This window comes from Cetorhinus maximus, chromosome 20 (genome assembly GCF_964194155.1).
Source record: "Cetorhinus maximus chromosome 20, sCetMax3.hap1.1, whole genome shotgun sequence".
Classification (NCBI taxonomy): domain Eukaryota; kingdom Metazoa; phylum Chordata; class Chondrichthyes; order Lamniformes; family Cetorhinidae; genus Cetorhinus; species Cetorhinus maximus.
In genome coordinates this window covers 534,374-546,375 of record NC_135898.1, presented here as the reverse complement: position 1 = coordinate 546,375, position 12,002 = coordinate 534,374, and the positions used below count along the sequence as shown (strand labels likewise).

At 57.0% G+C, this 12,002-nt stretch overlaps 1 protein-coding gene across 1 annotated transcript in view; it reads right to left on the bottom strand.

Moving 5' to 3' along the window:
- Window positions 1–4,143, bottom strand: part of LOC144694773 (NACHT, LRR and PYD domains-containing protein 3-like) — a 60,959-nt gene extending 56,816 nt beyond the window's left edge. The window contains exons 1-2 of the mRNA XM_078565350.1: window positions 4,005–4,143; window positions 1,091–1,211 (exon numbers count right to left, since the gene is read on the bottom strand). The gene's annotated coding sequence lies outside the window, so the exon portion shown is untranslated. The remainder of the gene's footprint in view (window positions 1–1,090; window positions 1,212–4,004) is intronic.
- Between the last annotated feature and the right edge of the window lie 7,859 nt (window positions 4,144–12,002).

Sequence of the window (12,002 nt, the reverse complement as noted above, 5' to 3'; positions counted from 1 at the left end):
GGCGTCATCCTTGACAGAAGTCTTACATACAAGCAGCACGTCATCAAGACAGCAGAAAAATAACCTGCAACAGGCTCACAGTAAACTGACAAGCTCCTCATGGGGATCACAGGCCAACATCCTGAGGATCTCTCCTCTTGCCATCATGTACTCAAGTGCAGAATACTGTGGCCCAGTAAGATACCAATCTGACCACAACAAATGTACCAATGTACATCATGCAGGACTCTTTGCCCAAATCACCTCCCTTGGTTCCCTGCTCTGAAGAGCAGCACCCCCGCCCCCACCATCCCCAACATCAGAAGGATAATTGCAACTGGGAAGCAATTGGCAAGTCTAGTCTAACCTAGAATGCTCTAAGTCAACAACTTCCTCAACCCACCAGCAGTATATCTTCCATCACGCCATCCCATATGGTTCAACACACGACAGCGAGAAGTAACATCTGTGGACCCATGGCAGGAGGATTAGCAGGAGAAAACATCCATCAGAAACCACTCTTGTTGTAGAGCCCACTGTTCATCTACCCAGCTTTGAGCTCCTAGAGTGGGTCTCTTAAACCGTTTCTAGACTGACCAATGCTCTGTGCAGCACTCAACATTAGTGAGGTGATCTCATTAAAACATAGAAGAATCTGAAGGGGCATGACTGTGTAGACACTGAAAAGCTGTTTCCCATGGCTGGGAATCTAGAAGATGGGATTACAGATTATTCAGGGCTGAGATAAGGAGGAACTGATTCACTCAGAGTTGTGAATCTTTGGAATTCTCCACCCCAGAGATTGTGGATGCTTGTTTGATCTTGCATGGTCAGCAGTGGTTCAAGAAGGGACCTCACCACCACCTTCTCAATTGGGGATGGGCAATAAAAATGCTGCCTAGACAGTGACACCCACATTCAATGAAATAAAAAAAGGAAGGATATAAGGAGCAGGCAGGAAAACAGAGGTTAGGCAGAAGAGTCATTATGATCAGACATAGTGCAGCAGGCTCAAGAGGCCAAAGTGTCCACAGCTACTTATGTTCCTGTGTTAAAATCACAGCATTGCCAGATCAGGAGGCAATGCAGTAACACACTAACAGAGACTTACAGCTCACTGCCCGGCAGACAGGAAGAAAAGACACTGATGTCTGTAGAGGAGCAGTCAGGGTCACAGCAGCAGTCGAGTTCACAGACTCTGCCAATCAGGCCACAGGTACAAATGGGAACAGCTGGAACAAGACAGAGAGAGAAATGTCTTACCACAGAGCACAGAAAGTATCAAAAATCATCTCCCACTCATGTCTGAATCCACAATAATTTTCTTCTCCATTTCCCCATATCAATCTTCAAACTTATTCTCCCATTGCTTTCTACTTATTCAATTACTGGTGCCAGATATGCTCTCAACCCTTTGAATTAAAAATAATACGGTGAATTTGTGGTCCAATTTTAATCGTGATGCAGGACCTAAGAGACTTCAAAGAAAACACTCTCAGATTTTGAGACATTTTTTTTCTATGTTATAAACAGAGTTATAGATGACAAAAATGAGGAAGTTATGTTCAATTTTTATCAATCCCAGGTTGGGCCTGAGTGAGAGTTTCCGGGTCCCACACTTAAAGAGCTGGAGCAGAATTAACAGAATGGGAGCAAGAATGAGAAACTTTACAAGATAGACTGCAGCAGTTCAAGAAGGTGACTAACCACCAGCTTGTCAATGACATTTAGGAACATGCAACAGATGCTGGCCTTGTCAGTGACTCCCAAATCCCATGAAAGAATTTTTAAAAAAATGTCAGTTATGTGAAGCCCTGGGAAAACTGGTGCTGTTTCCCTTAGAGCAGAGAAGGCTAAAGGGAGATTGAGCAGAGGAGTTCAAAATGAGGAAGGTTTTGATCGTGAGGGAGGAAGTGTTTCCACTGGCAGAGGGGTCAGAAGCAGGAGGACAGATTTATGGAATCTGTAATTGGTAAAGAAACCAGAAGGGAGATGAGTTTTTATTTTAAACAGTGAGTTATGATGATCTGGAAGGAGTGATATGAAAGAGCGGGCGCAGAAGTAACTCCCCATCCTGCACCACCCATTCTCCCCACACCACCCTCCCCCACCCCCTGCCAACTACCTGCTCTGATTGAGGATCTTAGGAATGTGAAAAGAATTGATCAGTTGACAGAAACTTTAATGACTGGTGTGGGAGGCAGGGCAAGGGGACGACTGCCCTATTATCAGAGTCACAATATTCAGGAGAGCAAGTTAGGAAACACTTTAGGTAAGTGGAGAACTCTGTCCTAGAAAATTTGTGCTCGAGAACATTCCGCACCCTCCAAGCTGGTCCATTAAAGCTACAACAGCTACAGCTACCCGGCTTTGTGGAAAATTGCCTAGTTATGTCCTGTACACAAAGAGCAGGACAAGTCCAAGCCAGCTAATTACCGCCCCATCAGTCTACTCTCCATCATCAGTAAAGTAGCAGAAGGAGTCATCAACAGTGCTACTGACTTCAATACAAAGCTTTCACTCTCTAGAAATACTGTAAGCACTTGTTTAGCAATAACCTGCTCACTGACACCCAGTTTGGGTTCAGCCAGGGCCACTCAGCTCCTAAACTTATGACAGTGAGATGAGAGTGACTGCCCTTGAGATCAATTCTCCATTTGACTGAGTGTAGCATGAAGGAGCCCGAGCAAAACTGGAGTCAACGGGAATCAGGGGGAAAACTCTCCGCTAGTTGGAGTCATGCCGAGCACAAAGGAAGATGGTTGTTGGAGGTCAGTCATCTCAGCTCCAGGAGTTCCTCAGGGTCGTGTCCTCAGTCTAACCATCCTTAGCTGCTTCAATGACCTTCCTTCCACAAGATCAGAAGTGGGGATGTTCACTGATGATTGCACAATGTTCAGCACAATTAGTGACTCCTCAGATACCGATGCAGTCCATGTCCAAATACAGCAAGACCTGGACAATATCCAGGCTTGAGCTGACAAGTGGAAGTAACATTCACACCACACAGGTGTCAGACAATGACCATCCCCAACAAGAGGGAATCCAACTATCGCCTCTTGATGTGCAATGGCATTCCCATCACTGAATCCCCCACTATCAACATCCTGGGGTTTACCATTGACCAGAAACTGAGCTGCACCGGCCAAATAAAAACTGTGGCTACAAGAGCAGGTCAGAGGCTGGGAATCCTGCAGCGGGTAACTCGCCTCCCGACCCCCCCAAAGCCTGTCCATTGGGCGGGGATTTGATGATGGGAGAGGGGGTGTTTGTGAATGACGGTGAGAAGGTCAGTGTTTCTGGGGAATTTACAGTATTTCTAGAGAGTGAAAGCTTTGTATTGAAGTCAGATTGTTGAATAGAGGGGCCGCCCGGGAATAACCTGCAGCTTTGGAGAGAAAAGTGCGCATTTGCGCCTCTCCTGAGGAAAATGGAGCAATGAGAGGCGGGGAGAATGGAGAAAGGCGAAAGGCTGCTTTTCCCTCCTAGACCCAGCTTCACTCTCGCTCTGAAGATCGTGTCCCAGAGCCCCGCCCCACAGCCCCGCCCCTCACATCCCGCTCACGCCCCGCCCCTCCCCACAGCCCCGCCCCTCACATCCCGCTCACGCCCCGCCCCACAGCCCCGCCCCTCACATCCCGCTCACGCCCCGCCCCTCACATCCCGCTCACGCCCCGCCCCACAGCCCCGCCCCTCACATCCCGCTCACGCCCCGCCCCACAGCCCCGCCCCTCACATCCCGCTCACGCCCCGCCCCACAGCCCCGCCCCTCACATCCCGCTCACGCCCCCGCCCCCGCCGGCCCCGCCCCCGCCGGCCCCGCGCCCAGCGGCTCTCAGGTTAAACACACCCCGGCCAGCGGAGCAGGAAGTGGGTTGTAAACTGGGATCTCCGGCTGGAGCGGTTCCGGATGGAGTCTCTGCAGCTCCAGCCCCCATCCCGCATTCACATTGGGCCCCAACTTCCAACTCCCGCCGGAAATTGCTGCCCCGCTGAATTTACACTGAAAATAAACGCCCGCTTACCGGGTCCGCAAAACTGCGTCACCGCTTCCGCTCCCCAGAGCCGCTCGGGGCGGAAAGGGAAAAGGCTCCTCGCGGGCCCAGCGCAGGCCCCGCCCCCGGTTACACAGCACCCGCTGATTGGCTAAAGGGCCAGGGAGATTGACAGTCCAGTGACAAACTCAGTGGGCAGGAATTGGGGGGGGGGGGGGGACGGTCTGGAGTTTGGGGGGGTGGGGGGGGACGGTCTGGAGTTTGGGGGGGTGGGGGGGGACGGTCTGGAGTTTGGGGGGGTGGGGGGGGACGGTCTGGAGTTTGGGGGGGTGGGGGGGAACGGTCTGGAGTTTGGGGGGGTGGGGGGGGACGGTCTGGAGTTTGGGGGGGTGGGGGGGGACGGTCTGGAGTTTGGGGGGGTGGGGGGGGACGGTCTGGAGTTTGGGGGGGTGGGGGGGGACGGTCTGGAGTTTGGGGGGGTGGGGGGGGACGGTCTGGAGTTTGGGGGGGTGGGGGGGGATGGTCTGGAGTTTGGGGGGGTGGGGGGGATGGTCTGGAGTGTGGGGGGGATGGTCTGGAGTTTGGGGGGGTGGGGGGGATGGTCTGGAGTTTGGGGGGGTGGGGGGGATGGTCTGGAGTTTGGGGGGCGATGGTCTGGAGTTTGGGGGGGTGGGGGGGATGGTCTGGAGTTTGGGGGGGTGGGGGGGATGGTCTGGAGTTTGGGGGTGATGGTCAGGTCTGGAGTTTGGGGGGGTGGGGGGGATGGTCAGGTCTGGAGTTTAGGGGGGTGGGGGGGATGGTCAGGTCTGGAGTTTGGGGGGGTGGGGGGATGGTCAGGTCTGGAGTTTGGGGGTGGGGGGATGGACACGTCTGGAGTTTGGGGGTGGGGGGGAATGGTCAGGTCTGGGGTTTGGGGGTGGGGGGGGGATGGTCAGGTCTGGAGTTTGGGGGTTAGGGGGGGAATGGTCAGGTCTGGAGTTTGGGGGTGGGGGGGATGGTCAGGTCTGGAGTTTGGGGGTGGGGGGGGGAATGGTCAGGTCTGGAGTTTGGGGGTGGTGGGGGGAGATGGTCAGGTCTGGAGTTTGGGGGTGGGGGGGGATGGTCAGGTCTGGAGTTTGGGGGTGGGGGGGGATGGTCAGGTCTGGAATTTGTGGGTGGGGGGGATGGTCAGGTCTGGAGTTTGGGTGTGGGGGGGGATGGTTAGGTCTGGTGTTTGGGGGTGGGGGGGGACGGTCAGGTCTGGAGTTTGGGGGGGGGGGTTTGGGGGTGGGAGGGGGGGTTTGGGGGTGGGGGGGATGGTCAGGTCTGGAGTTTGGGGGTGGGGGGGGATGCTCAGGTCTGGAGTTTGAGGGTGGGGGGGATGCTCAGGTCTAGAGTTTGGGGGTGGGGGGATGTTCATGTTTGAGGGTGGGGGGGGATGCTCATGTCTGGAGTTTGGGGGGGATGTTCATGTCTGGAGTTTGGGGGGGGTGTTCATGTCTGGAGTTTGGGGGGGGTGATGTTCATGTCTGGAGTTTGGGGGGGGGGGATGTTCATGTCTGGAGTTTGGGGGGGGTGTTCATATCTGGAGTTTGGGGGGTGCTCAGGTCTGGAGTTTGGAGGTGGGTGGGAGGGCTGGTCAGGTCTGGAGTTTGGGGGGATGGTCAGGTCTGGAGTTTGGGGATGGGGGGATATGGTCAGGTCTGGAGTTTGGGGGTGGGGGGGATGGTCAGGTCTGGAGCTTGGGGGGTTGGGGTGTTCATATCTGGAGTCTGGCGGGGGGGGCGGTGTTCATATCTGGAGTTTGGGGGGTGCTCAGTTCTGGAGTTTGGGGGTGGGGGGGATGCTCAGGTCTGGAGTTTGATGGCGGGGGGATGTTCATGTTTGGGGGTGGGGGGATGCTCATGTCTGGAGTTTGGGGGTGGGGGGGATGCTCATGTCTGGAGTTTGGGGGTGGGGGGGATGCTCATGTCTGGAGTTTGGGGGTGAGGGGAATGCTCATGTCTGAAGTTTGGGGGTGGGGGGATGTTCATGTTTAGGGGTGATGCTCATGTCTGGAGTTTGGGGTTGGGGGGATGTTCATGTCTGGAGTTTGGGGGGGATGTTCATGCCTGGAGTTTGGGGGGGGTTGTTCATATCTGGAGTTTGGGGGTGGGGGGGATGTTCATGTCTGGAGTTCCGGGGGGGATGCTCCTGTCTGGAGTTTGGGGGTGGGGGGGATGCTCATGTCAAGAGTTTGGGGGTGGGCGGGTGGGTGGGTGGGGGGGGGGGTGGTCAGGTCTGGAATTTGGGTGTGGGGGGGGGATGGTCAGGTCTGGAGTTTGGGGGTGGGGGGGGATGGTCAGGTCTGGAGTTTGGGGGTGGGGGGGATGGTCAGGTCTGGAGTTTGGGGGTGGGGGGATGCTCAGGTCTGGACTTTGAGGGTGAGGGGGATGCTCAGGTCTGGAGTTTGGGGGTGGGGGGGTGTTCATGTTTGAGGGTGGGGGGGATGCTCATGTCTGGAGTTTGGGGGTGGGGGGATGTTCATGTTTGGGGGTGATGCTCATGTCTGGAGTTTGGGGGTTGGGGGGGATGGACAGGTCTGGAGTTTGGGGGTGGGGGGGGATGGTCAGGTCTGGAGTTGGGGGTGGGGGGGATGGTCAGGTCTGGAGTTTGGGGGTGGGGGGGGATGCTCAGGTCTGGAGTTTGAGGGTGGGGGGGATGCTCAGGTCTCGAGTTTGGGGGTAGGGGGATGTTCATGTTTGAGGGTGGGGGGGATGCTCATGTCTGGAGTTTGGGGGGGATGTTCATGTCTGGAGTTTGGTGGGAGGGGATGTTCATGTCTGGAGTTTGGGGGGGGTGGTGTTCATATCTGGAGTTTGGGGGGGATGTTCATATCTGGAATTTTGGGGGGATGTTCATGTTTGGGGGTGATGCTCATGTCTGGAGTTTGGGGGTGGGGGGATGTTCATGTCTGGAGTTTGGGGGGGATGTTCATGTCTGGAGTTTGGGGGAGGGTGTTCATATCTGGAGTTTGGGGGTGGGGGGGATGCTCATGTCTGGAGTTTGGGGGTGGGCGGGTGCTCATGTCTGCAGGTTGGGTGTGGGGGGGATGCTCATGTCTGGAATTTGGGGGGGGATGCTCATGTCTGGAGTTTGGGGGGGATGCTCATGTCTGGAGTTTGGGGGGTGCTCATTTCGGGAGTTTGGGGGTGGGGGGGATGCTTATGTCTGGAGTTTGGAGTTGGGGGGGATGCTCATGTCTGGAGTTTGGCGGGGGGTGCTCGTGTCTGGAGTTTGGGGGGGTGCTCGTGTCTGGAGTTTGGGGGGGATGCTCATGTCTGGAGTTTGGGGGGGTGCTCATGTCTGGAGTTTGGCGGTGAGGGGGATGCTCATGTCTGGAGTTTGGGGGTGGGGGGGATGTTCATGTCTGGAGTTTGGGAGTGGGTGGTATGGTCATGTCTGGAATTTGGGGTGGGATGGTCATGTTTGGGGGTGGGGGGGTTGTTCATGTCTGGAGTTTGGGGGTTTGGGGGATGCTCATGTCTCGATGTGGGGGTAGATGCTCATGCCTGGAGTTTGGGCTGGGCGGGATGCTCATGTCTGGAGTTTGGGGGTAAGGGGAATGCTCACGTCTGAAGTTTCGGGGGGAGTGGTCATGTTTGGGGGTGGGGGGGATGTTCATGTCTGGAGTTTGGGGGTGGGGGGGTGATGTTCATGTCTGGAGTTTGGGGGTGGGGGGGTATGTTCATGTCTGGAGTTTGGAGGTCGTGGGGATGGTCATGTCTGGAGTTTGGGGGTAGGGGGGAATGTCATGTCTGGAGTTTGGGGGGGGGTGGTCATGTTTGGGGTTGGGGGGGGATGTTCATGTCTGCAGTTTGGGGGTGGGGGGGGATGCTCATGTCTGGATGTGAGGGTAGATGCTCATGTCTGGAGTTTGGGGGTAGTTGCTCATGTCTGGAGTTTGGGGGAAGATGCTCATGTCTGGAGTTTGGGGGTAGATGCTCATGTCTGGAGTTTGGGGGTAGATGCTCATGTCTGGAGTTTGGGGGTAGATGCTCATGTCCGGAGTTTGGGGTTTAGATGCTCATGTCGTGAGTTTGGGGGTAGATGCTCATGACCGGAGTTTGGGGGGTAGATGCTCATGTCTGGAGTTTTGGGGTAGATGCTCATGTCTGGAGTTTGGGGATAGAAGCTCATGTCTGGAGTTTGGGGATAGAAGCTCATGTCTGGAGTTTGGGGGTAAGGGGAATGGTCATGTCTGGAGTTTGGGGGTGGGGGGGATGCTCATGTCTGGAGTTTGGGGGGGGATGCTCATGTCTGGAGGTTGGGGGTGGGCGGGTGCTCATGTCTGGAGGTTGGGTGTAGGGGGGATGCTCTTGTCTGGAGTTTGGGGGGGATGCTCATGTCTGAAGTTTGGGGGGGGATGCTCATGTCTGGAGTTTGGGGGGGTGCTCGTTTCGGGAGTTTGGGGGTGGGGGGGATGCTCATGTCTGGAGTTTGGAGTTGGGGGGGATACTCATGACCGGAGTTTGGCGTGGGTGCTCATGTCTGGAGTTTGGCGTGGGTGCTCATGTCTGGAGTTTGGGGGGGTGCTCATGTCTGGAGTTTGGGGGGGATGCTCATGTCTGGAGTTTGGGGGGGTGCTCATGTCTGGAGTTTGGGGGTGAGGGGGATGCTCATGCCTGGAGTTTGGGGGTGGGTGGGATGCTCATGTCTGGAGTTTGGGTGTAAGGGGAATGCTCATGTCTGAAGTTTGGGGTGGGGTGGTCATGTTTGGGGGTGGGGGGGATGTTCATGTCTGGAGTTTGGGTGTGGGGGGGTGATGTTCATGTCTGGTGTTTGGGGGTTGGGGGGGGGATAGTCATGTCTGGAGTTTGGGGGTGGGGGGGCTGCTCATGTCTGAATGTGGGGGTAGATACTCATGTCTGGAGTTTGGGGGTAGATGCTCATGTCTGGAGTTTGGGGGTAGATGCTCATGTCTGGAGTTTGGGGGTGGGGGGGATGCTCATGTCTGGAGTTTGGGGGTGGGGGGGATGCTCATGTCTGGAGTTTGTAGTTGGGGGGGATGCTCATGTCTGGAGTTTGGGGGTTAGGGGGGGAATGGTCAGGTCTGGAGTTTGGGGGTGGGGGGGATGGTCAGGTCTGGAGTTTGGGGGTGGGGGGGGGAATGGTCAGGTCTGGAGTTTGGGGGTGGTGGGGGGAGATGGTCAGGTCTGGAGTTTGGGGGTGGGGGGGGATGGTCAGGTCTGGAGTTTGGGGGTGGGGGGGGATGGTCAGGTCTGGAATTTGTGGGTGGGGGGGGATGGTCAGGTCTGGAGTTTGGGTGTGGGGGGGGATGGTTAGGTCTGGTGTTTGGGGGTGGGGGGGGATGGTCAGGTCTGGAGTTTGGGGGGTGGGGTTTGGGGGTGGGAGGGGGGGTTTGGGGGTGGGGGGGATGGTCAGGTCTGGAGTTTGGGGGTGGGGGGGGATGCTCAGGTCTGGAGTTTGAGGGTGGGGGGGATGCTCAGGTCTAGAGTTTGGGGGTGGGGGGATGTTCATGTTTGAGGGTGGGGGGGGATGCTCATGTCTGGAGTTTGGGGGGGATGTTCATGTCTGGAGTTTGGGGGGGGTGTTCATGTCTGGAGTTTGGGGGGGGTGATGTTCATGTCTGGAGTTTGGGGGGGGGGGATGTTCATGTCTGGAGTTTGGGGGGGGTGTTCATATCTGGAGTTTGGGGGGTGCTCAGGTCTGGAGTTTGGAGGTGGGTGGGAGGGCTGGTCAGGTCTGGGAGTTTGGGGGGATGGTCAGGTCTGGAGTTTGGGGATGGGGGGTATGGTCAGGTCTGGAGTTTGGGGGTGGGGGGGATGGTCAGGTCTGGAGCTTGGGGGGTTGGGGTGTTCATATCTGGAGTCTGGCGGGGGGGGCGGTGTTCATATCTGGAGTTTGGGGGGTGCTCAGTTCTGGAGTTTGGGGGTGGGGGGATGCTCAGGTCTGGAGTTTGATGGCGGGGGGATGTTCATGTTTGGGGGTGGGGGGATGCTCATGTCTGGAGTTTGGGGGTGGGGGGGATGCTCATGTCTGGAGTTTGGGGGTGGGGGGGATGCTCATGTCTGGAGTTTGGGGGTGAGGGGAATGCTCATGTCTGAAGTTTGGGGGTGGGGGGATGTTCATGTTTAGGGGTGATGCTCATGTCTGGAGTTTGGGGTTGGGGGGATGTTCATGTCTGGAGTTTGGGGGGGATGTTCATGCCTGGAGTTTGGGGGGGGTTGTTCATATCTGGAGTTTGGGGGTGGGGGGGATGTTCATGTCTGGAGTTCCGGGGGGGATGCTCATGTCTGGAGTTTGGGGGTGGGGGGGATGCTCATGTCAAGAGTTTGGGGTGGGCGGGTGGGTGGGTGGGGGGGGGGGGTGGTCAGGTCTGGAATTTGGGTGTGGGGGGGGGATGGTCAGGTCTGGAGTTTGGGGGTGGGGGGGGATGGTCAGGTCTGGAGTTTGGGGGTGGGGGGGATGGTCAGGTCTGGAGTTTGGGGGTGGGGGGATGCTCAGGTCTGGACTTTGAGGGTGAGGGGGATGCTCAGGTCTGGAGTTTGGGGGTGGGGGGATGTTCATGTTTGAGGGTGGGGGGGATGCTCATGTCTGGAGTTTGGGGGTGGGGGGATGTTCATGTTTGGGGGTGATGCTCATGTCTGGAGTTTGGGGGTTGGGGGGGATGGACAGGTCTGGAGTTTGGGGGTGGGGGGGGATGGTCAGGTCTGGAGTTGGGGGTGGGGGGGATGGTCAGGTCTGGAGTTTGGGGGTGGGGGGGGATGCTCAGGTCTGGAGTTTGAGGGTGGGGGGGATGCTCAGGTCTCGAGTTTGGGGGTAGGGGGATGTTCATGTTTGAGGGTGGGGGGGATGCTCATGTCTGGAGTTTGGGGGGGATGTTCATGTCTGGAGTTTGGTGGGAGGGGATGTTCATGTCTGGAGTTTGGGGGGGGTGGTGTTCATATCTGGAGTTTGGGGGGTGCTCAGGTCTGGAGTTTGGGGGTGGGGGGATGCTCAGGTCTGGAGTTTGGGGGTGGGGGGATGTTCATGTTTGGGGGTGGGGGGGATGCTCATGTCTGGAGTTTGGGGGGGATGTTCATGTCTGGAGTTTGGGGGGCGTTGTTCATATCTAGAGTTTGGGGGGTGCTCATGTCTGGAGTTTGGGGGTGGGGGGATGCTCATGTCTGGAGTTTGGGGTGGGGGGGATGCTCATGTCTGGAGTTTGGGGTGGGGGGGGTGCTCATGTCTGGAGGTTGGGGGTGTGGGGGATGCTCATGTCTGGAGTTTGGGGGTGGGGGGGAAGCTCATGTCTGGAGTTTGGGGGTGGGGGGATGTTCATGTTTGGGGGTGATGCTCATGTCTGGAGTTGGGGGTGGGGGGATGTTCATGTCTGGAGTTTGGGGGGGATGTTCATGTCTGGAGTTTGGGGGAGGGTGTTCATATCTGGAGTTTGGGGGTGGGGGGGATGCTCATGTCTGGAGTTTGGGGGTGGGCGGGTGCTCATGTCTGCAGGTTGGGTGTGGTGGGGATGCTCATGTCTGGAATTGGGGGGGATGCTCATGTCTGGAGTTTGGGGGGGATGCTCATGTCTGGAGTTTGGGGGGTGCTCATTTCGGGAGTTTGGGGGTGGGGGGGATGCTTATGTCTGGAGTTTGGAGTTGGGGGGGATGCTCATGTCTGGAGTTTGGCGGGGGGTGCTCGTGTCTGGAGTTTGGGGGGGTGCTCGTGTCTGGAGTTTGGGGGGGATGCTCATGTCTGGAGTTTGGGGGGGTGCTCATGTCTGGAGTTTGGCGGTGAGGGGGATGCTCATGTCTGGAGTTTGGGGGTGGGGGGGATGTTCATGTCTGGAGTTTGGGAGTGGGGGGTATGGTCATGTCTGGAATTTGGGGTGGGATGGTCATGTTTGGGGGTGGGGGGGTTGTTCATGTCTGGAGTTTGGGGGTTTGGGGGATGCTCATGTCTCGATGTGGGGGTAGATGCTCATGCCTGGAGTTTGGGCTGGGTGGGATGCTCATGTCTGGAGTTTGGGGGTAAGGGGAATGCTCACGTCTGAAGTTTCGGGGG